This window comes from Acanthochromis polyacanthus, chromosome 3, assembly GCF_021347895.1.
Source record: "Acanthochromis polyacanthus isolate Apoly-LR-REF ecotype Palm Island chromosome 3, KAUST_Apoly_ChrSc, whole genome shotgun sequence".
Lineage (NCBI taxonomy): Eukaryota > Metazoa > Chordata > Actinopteri > Pomacentridae > Acanthochromis > Acanthochromis polyacanthus.
The window spans coordinates 12077229-12086137 of record NC_067115.1 but is presented as its reverse complement, the minus strand read 5'-3'; positions in this window follow the sequence as shown (position 1 = coordinate 12086137).

Below are 8909 nucleotides of genomic sequence, written 5' to 3'. Positions count from 1 at the left end.
GCACATTTCTTGAACATATCACACACTGCATTAGGCAGAATATACATGACAAAAGCAGGTTGGAGGGAGCAAAGAGCAGGGGGGAGAATTAGGAGGAGAAGAAGGGACGTAAAAGGCTCAGAGCAAAATGGATTAAGGGGGAAGGAAGGACATGTGCAGGACAGATGGTTGATGGAGGCTGCACATCCAGAATATCTTACAGGCAGCTATAGTGTGATTCAGGTGTTAAATTATTTCCATAACCCTGACTGAACTAGAGTACAAATTTATTTGAATTATCAGAATAAAAACCCTTTCAAACTGATCTTAAAGTGATTTATTTTTTTATTTTTTTGCAGGAAGATTTAACATGTCTAAATTTAAAGAAATCAACTAAGAATAATGCAATATACACTGGTATATGTATTTATGTGTTATGCATAAATTCATGGCAAGATAATTCAATTAAAGACAAAAGTTAGGAGGAAAATTTGTTTTGCATTGTGATAAGATTTTCGTGTTTTGTCCCCAAAGCTGTTGTTTTGTTCTTATTTTTGCATGGATGAAGTATCTCCATCCTAGAAAAGAAAAAAGACACCCTTGGACCATGTAATAAAAGCCAAAAACGGTGGTCCAGACACAACACTTCACTTTGTTTTATGTCCTATGATTGGACTTTAAACTTTCCTGGATCATTTCTGCTTCACTAAAAGTCTCATATTAATGAATTAATTAATATTAAATACATAAAAAGAGAGAAAATTCTCTTTATGCCTCAATTTGCTTTGTTTTTATTTGGCCATTTTTAATCTTCCATTGCTTTAACCTCTGCAAAGCATGAGTGTGTGTGAAGAATGCGTGGGCAGCTTCTTTTTTTCCTCAGTATGTACACAAATTATACACTGTCTGTTGTCTACAGGCTGCATTGTGGGCTGTGTTGCTTTTCTTCACTTGCTCCCCAGATGTTGTTTATCCCCGCTATCCCCAAAGGCTCCTATTATATTTAGTCATTAGCAGGTTCCAAGAATTTACAGTATAAGCAGTCATCACCCTAATCTACTTCCCTTTTGTTGCCATCCTGCTATCCTCTGTGGGACTGCTGTCCCTGTTCACCTAATGGCTCCATTGCTGTGGAGGAAAAACCCTCTTTTGTTATTTAGAAGGAGGGAGAGAGATAGAGAGATAGAGAGAGGAGGGAAAAAGAAGACGAGAGGGAATGAGAAATCACCCTTTAGCCAGAAGGAACCCTCTTAGTAATCACGTGTTTTCTCTGGGTTCCTAGGGCCGGAGAGGTTGTTATGCAAGCAACAGAATGCTGATGGCAGGAGCACTTAAGAAGTCCTGTTAGCAGGAAAAGGGGTCCATCTGACTCACTCCTGAGCCTCCGCCTCTGGCTGTATGACTATGTATATGCTGCTGTGTGTGCCATTACATAACATGGCAGTTCCCACGGTCAGCAACACAATATGGAGCTCTCTCGTCACCTTAAGTTTGCCTTTATTCCTTTCCTTTTAGGCTGGAAAATGATTTTAGTGTCAGTCCACCAGTCAGTGCATCCATCTGTTCATCCATTCCTCGCTGCTGCATGCAAATAGGCCTCAGTCCTCCTGAGGTTCAATTCCCTGCAGGTGAATTTAGTCTATTTTAACTAGAAAACCATGCATAAATACATGCTCATTCCAACTGCCTGCCCCCTGAGTGCGGCTCTTTACTACTACTGCAGGCTGTCAGTGACTGAGAGAGGAGGGTTGCCCATTTCTGGCAGCTTTGACCCTGATCTGTCTGCTCTATTAAATTCACTTCTCCACTAGAAAGACCAGAGAGCGGAGGCATTTTGCTGAGGTGTTGGTAGCACAGCCCTCCATGGCTATAACTGTCCGGTGCTGACGGTGATGATCATGAGAGGAGTAAAAGAGATGCGATGAAAAAAAGAGAAAGAACGGAAAACAAATGTGGTGGGTGAGTGTTTGTGGAGCGTGGGGCTCTGGGTGGATGAAAAGGCCTCAGCCCTTTGAGCTACTGAGCAAATGTTCTGCACAGAGAACGCTAACCCACACAGACACTCACATGTCCAGACACACATATAGATTCACTTTCATCCACGCACTGTGTCACTCTCCCTTTCCCTCCCTGCCTCTCTCTCTCTCACTTTATTCCAATCTCAGTCACATGCTCACAGTATGGGGGGCTGACTGAGTGTGTGCAAATGCGTGATGCAGATAATGGTGACACTTTTCTTACGCTTGACAACATGAACAATGCTCTCTAAAGGAGTGAAACCTCTTCTGAGAGAAACATAGCTGATGGTGGGGACATGAGAGCGGGTCAAATGTGAATTTTTCCATTTCAGCATGCGTGCGTCAGTGTAGAAATTCCTCCAATATCACTAATATTCATTTTTATTTACTATTTAGACTTATCGCTTCCTTGTACAATGTTTACTGCTCTCGATTATCTTTGCTATTTTGTGATGGTATCAAATGTCGCACCAACATTATCAGCAAGCTCAAGATGTCTATGGAGAGGTGTTGACTTAACTTCCAAAAGACAAGAGTCTTGCATGCATTTAGACTGCAGTACTGAGATCAGCGTATATCAACATGTAAAAATGACCTCCACAAATTCCTCTCTGCTTATTTTACGCAATGAGGAAAGTGTGTTAGATTGCCAAACATTCTACAAAAATACGAGGGTAGCATATTCCAGATGGTCTTTTTTCAGACTCAAAGAAAAAGTCAAAACTCTCTTTTCTATTTTTACATTCAGAAAAGAAATATGGCTCCATAGGATAAGGGCTTCAGAACATTTTCGATGTTCAGTTCTTGAACATTGAGTTTTTCCATATCCTTGACGGTGGAGCTTGAACAACGATCAGACAGTGTGATCCATAAACAAACACTCCTTGATGTCCTGACCAGTGACTATAAAAGTCCACCTTAAAATGCAACTTCATATGAATGGCATGATACCACAGGCTGTTATAAATATGGTATGTAACCAGGAACTTGAATGTCAACAACTCCACTATGTGTCCTCTTAGAAACCTCTTGATCTATGTGTTCGACAACATGATCCTGTCCTCCTAAAAATGTCCTCTAACTTCGCCAAGTCCTTTCTCACTTGTGGAATGAGTGGGACAACATTCCACAAGCCAGCAACAACATCCTCATGAACTCGGTGTGTCGCAGATATGTAGCTCATTAACAAATTGTGATTTTTTTTTGTCTGCAATCCCACTTTTAATCTGCACATTGTCATTTCTGACATAGTGCAAATTTGACTGATTGTTGATGTCCATTCTATTGTAGAGATGCCGTATATTGGGAAAACAAATATTTATTCCCCTCTGTTAAAAAGAATGAATAGAACCTACTAAAACATTATATGCTGCATTTCTATTTGTGTTCGGTAAAGTTTGGTTTATCCCAGAAGCAGTTTAACTTCTGAACAACCAAGGAGCAAGAAATAGTCTCTTTATCTTGTATAAATATCTATAAATGTATTTTTTAAATGCATTGACATGGTTCCTTTGTAGCATTATGTTATGTTTCCCACCTGCAAATTTATATTTCAGCAACACTTATGTGTGAAAATAACTTTTTGCCTGTACCTGTGTTTGCACAATTGCTAGAATTACGGTATGTCTTTAGGGACAAATAAAGTATTTGGAATTCATCTGATCTGGTGTGACTCTGGACAGTATCTGTAAAGATGTCTTACTTTGCACCAAATTTTTAAGCTAAAGGGAAACAGATGAAATAACTAATGAATCAACCAACCAGTCAGCGTTGCTTCTTTAGGCCCCATGACTAGTGGGAAAAATAAATCTTGTGTTCAAGTCAGGAGCAGTGTTGTTTTTGTTTCTTGTAAATTAAAACATCCCTTCAGTTTACTGTCCGCCGGGCTCAAAGCATGGTTCCTATCCTCCTTGCAATACGGCCAGGAGTTTATTTCTTTTAGATATGATAATTCAGTTTAACTCCCAGACCAGTAGAGAACATATGGTCCCGTCTTTCTTGTAATCCAAGATAACAGTTCCTGCGTTCCTTGGCTGACTTGTTTATTTTCACAAATCTACGCTCCAGATGTCTCCCTTCTGGCCATGTCGAAAAGAGACCTCTGGACACAGTAGAATGAAAGCTTCCTTACTTCGCATCTTGCAAACTATATGCAAAACCACCAGGCGCTGCATCTCACCACCACCTACGATGCTACTCAAAGCAAAACCCCAGCAAAATCTGCCAGACGGGTAAATATAAACAGCTAAATATTCCAAACAAGAGGAATCTTTTTCAGCTAGAGTGAAATGCTTGTTTCGTTGTCTTTGCCAAGTTTAACCCACAGAATTCTGGGCCTCTAGCTCGGGCACAGCAGGCATTATTCTCATTAAAAACATTTAGCCAACGATACAGATACAGCACGAGGCAATTACCATGTTTCTTCAAAACACAAAGACTGGTTACACACATAAACACGCCCACGTTACGTTCACCAACACACACGCTTACAGTAATATCGCCTATGCCAGGGCGCACACTCACACCCACGCAGAGGTCACCAGATGAGGAAATGTAGCTGAATTATTCAAAATCCAGAGAAATGCTTGTGCAAGAAAGAACAGGGGGATGAAGGGAAAAAAAGCTGCAGACTGGATTTACAAAGAAAGAGAGACAGATCGAGTGAGAAAGAGGAGGAGAATGCATGAGTCAGCAGTCTGCCAGAAACAGGGAGTTGAGAGACAGAGGAAAGGCTCACAGGATTTAGCTATCACTGGAGCTCTGACAAAAGAATTTCTGGGCTCACTTTACAGTGTGATCGTCTGCGTGTGTGTGTTTGTATTACTCATGTTGTGGGGACTGAAATCTCATCACGCTGTCACATTTTGCAAATTTGCTTCCATTTTGATGTCAACAAGCAAACTCCCATCAAAGAAATCATTACATTTCAGGATAACATTTTGGTTTCAAGTGGGTTAAGACTGGGATCAGTGAGGTTTAGGCAAACAGTAGCTATGGTTGATGTCAGGATGAGTGTCTGAGACATGCATGTAAATCAATGTTGTGTCCTCTAAAGTGATGAGAAACAGAGTGCTGTGTGTGTTTGTCCCATTTCCCAGTCTTTTGGTCGTCAGGAATATGGAAAAAACGCAGAAAAGCTCTACATTTTTTGTCTGTTTTGAAAGAATTTGCTCAACAGTTTTACTCACAGCATGCTTGAAATTCTTTAATCTCAAAGCAATAACTTCACATTTTGGGGGAACAAAAATGCTTGTTCACGTCTTCGTCAAGACTTGGTGGAGGGTTGATACGATGTTTGTGCACAAATGTTGAGCTACAGCCAGCAGGCAGTTAGCCGAGATGAGCATAAAGACAAAGCAGGTGGAAAGCCACCCGAAATCTATCTGAAGTTTGCTCCTCATTCCGTTCTCAACCTCACTATTTAACAAGCTAATGCGTGCACAAACAGAAAGCAAAAAAAAGGATGACGTGGTTTCACTGGAAGTTTTTTTTGCTGTGTTTTTCCGCTTGTGGCCTGGCTACACCATGTTAGTAAAACTTTAGCTGCTGGTTGCCAAGAAATAAATACAGCATGTAACTCCCTATTTAAGGAGTCATACGCATTCTTTGTACTCCACCAAGGAGTCGAAGCCTTGGCAGAGTTATGTGACAATCAGTGTCGGTCTGTCTGTCTGTCTGTGTGTTAGCAACATTACTCAAAAACAGATTGACAGATTTGGATGGAATTTTGAGGGAAAGTCAGAAATGACACAAGGACCAATTGATTAGATTTTTTGATTGATTAGATCCACACAGTTTTTAAAGATTTCAGCCATCGGAAGTGATGCAATGACTGAGCAGTCTGGGTGGAGTCCTGTGCTCTCTGAGTGCTTTTCTAGTTTTAAATTATAACAGTGTAAAAACAATATGAAAGGTGGCTTATATGGATGACCTCTCAAGAGTTACAACCTGAATCTGCAGCTTTGCATTCAAGGAGCTATTTTTTTTGGCTGCTTTCAGTAGAATACCATCTACCTGCTCACTAATAAACGGCACACAAAGACAAAGTGTTGAGTGTTTTTAAAAAAATTGCTTCAAGAGTTGGTATTGACAACAGTGATTATTGAATATTTGTTATGTTAAAACTGAACTTTCAGAGATTTTAAAGAAGAACTTAAGTGTCTTGGGAGATTGTTGACGTGAGTGATGAGAAATTGGAACATGAGATGGACAGATGGATTAGTGCAGTGTGTGCTGCTAAGTGTGCTGCTAAGTGGGTGTTATGGCAGACTGTCGTGGTGAAGAGCGAGCTGAGCCAGAAGGCAAAACTCATGATTTACCAATCGATCTATGCTCCAACCCTCACCAGTGGTCATGAGCTCTGGGTGGTGACGAAAGAATGAGGTTGAAGATGCAAGCACCTGAGATGAGCTACCTTTATAGGGGGTCTGAGATAGGGTGAGGAACTTCTGGAAGAACAGTTACTGCTCCTTTGTCTCAAAAGGAGGTGGTTCAGGAGTCTGATTAGGATAACTCTTTGGTACCTTTGGAAGTTTTTCCAGCACATCTAACTGGGAAGAGACCAGTACTCAGTGGAGAGATTACATATCACATCTAGCCTGGGAACGCCTAAGGATCCCCCAAGAGGAACTGGAAAATGTTGATAAGAAGAGGGATGTCTGGAATGACCACCACAACCCAGCTTCAAATAAGCGGAAGGAAAGGTAGGGATAAATGTGGTAGACAAATGCTTTTAGAAATCAAAAATCCAGATGACACCTTTTGTGAAGCCTGATCTGAAGATATTCTGTGTCATTTCTGCTGAAGATTGGAAGAGATTTGTTCAATTTTTTCATTAAATCTAATATGGCAGAAATTGGCATCATTGGACATCTTGAACTGTTCTGTGTCCTTTTTCTGTTGCACCACTCTGTACAATCAAAACCCTGCTGTAAATGGGGTTAAAGGGCAAAAGCAGTGAAAGACATAACCAGAAGTCATCCACTGTCGTTCCTCAAGTGCAGTAACAACTATGAAATGACTGAACAGACAGTGTTTCCTGAGAAAAACTCGACAAAAAATAGGTCATACTTTGTCAGGAATGCCTGGAATCTCAGCCCTCATTAAAACTTCAAAAACTATGTGGCTTTCGGAAAACATACAATATCCCGAGGTGTCCTTAAGTAGCTGTCATACTCACAAACGTAGACTACCCTCACATGTATGGCTTTGCACATGAATCTATCATAAAACAATTTACAGCATTTGGGGGACAAGGAGGAAGCAGTGTAGCCAAAATACTCAGCGCAACAACACATGGATGTACTTAGCTTTTTTTCCCCCAAGACTAATTGTCCAGTTGTGGAGCCTCATTGTTTGAGAAATGTGGCCCTAAGCTCTGTTTTACTCTTTGCTGGGGTAGTGTGAGTGTATGCGTGGGAGGAAGGTTGAAAGACTTAATGATTTTGTCTCCAAAAATCTGTTCACTTTGTCCCTTCTCTTCTTACACTGAGTCGCCCTCGGTAGATCTGATTGGTAAAGCAGTGAGTCACACAGTGAGAATCAGATCCCAGACAGATGGAAGTAGTTAGGGCCTGTACTACTCTAACTCCACAGTTCAACAGGGGTGTTTTTTTATTGAGTCCAAGCTGTCTGTCCCCTAGTCTGTAGTTTGTGCCCTTAAAGTTCCCTTTTACTCATAACTTTACTCTAAATCTGTCTTGCTAGACATTCACTTAAAGCCTCATGTTGTTTTAGTATTTTTAGGGACCTTCCCAGTCTTATGCTTCCCTTGACCATATCAGAACCGCCACACACTTTCATTGTTAGAAAATACCAATTCAATATAACAAACTCTTCCATCCCAGGTTAATCAGAGTGACACATAAAATGGATGTGTACTGTGTTTGTTTTCAGAGCGATGATGCTGATTAGCTTCCATTAAGCGCCACTGATGGAGCTCAAAATGCCATCGGGTTCTCAGGTCACTGATGACTCACAGTTTGACATTATATGGGGTTATTATTCCTGCATCCTGTTTTGAATGTCTGCTGGTCTTTATCGCTTCCTCACATTGCATCATGAGCATCATCATCGTTTTTTTTTTTCATGAATGTGTCACTGAGCTGAAGGTCCATTATTCCTCCTGGTTGCCTCTCCTAGAGGTCTAAGGTCTCAGAGTCTTTTACCCTGCATGGACTTTACCTGGATACTGGGCACTGACAGATGGGAACAAAAGCGTGGGGAGGGTTGAATGAAACCTGGTGTACAAAGGGGAGGAAAAGAGAGATGAGTCTTGGTCAGACAGAATATTTCTGGTCCTTAAAGTCTATTAAATATTACAATTTTCTCCATAACATTAAGTATACATTTGAAATAGTGGAACAGGAAAAATACAATCCACAGTGATTATTTTTTCTGAATGTGTCACTCAAAAAACGTAGCTATCAGACTGAATTGACAGAAAGATATTACAGCGCAACACCTGACAGCAACTTTTGAATAACATTTGGCTGATAGCTGCATAGTGACGTACAGGCAAAAACAGAAATATGGGAATCTCTCATGAAAATAACCAAAACTGTTGTGTGATTTGTTGTTAGATGTCATCATTTATAGCAAAAAAAAAAAAAAAACTGAAAGAGAAAACAGGTTTTCAAGGAGTGTGAATTTCTGATGTAGATTAGCACATATTGGCCAAAACAGAAGTGCCTCTCTAGAAGTGACTGTCAGCAAACAAAACTGGAAAATAAAGATGTATATATATATATATATATATATATACTGTATAAAACTGTAAAATCCAGTAGAGATCAAACTCCATTCATACATAAATCTCCAACAATATCCAAATATTTGTCTTCCTTTAATCTAAAAATATACAGTTGTTTAAAAGGATATTTTGTTTTCTTTAAAGTGGGGTTGTATGAGGTA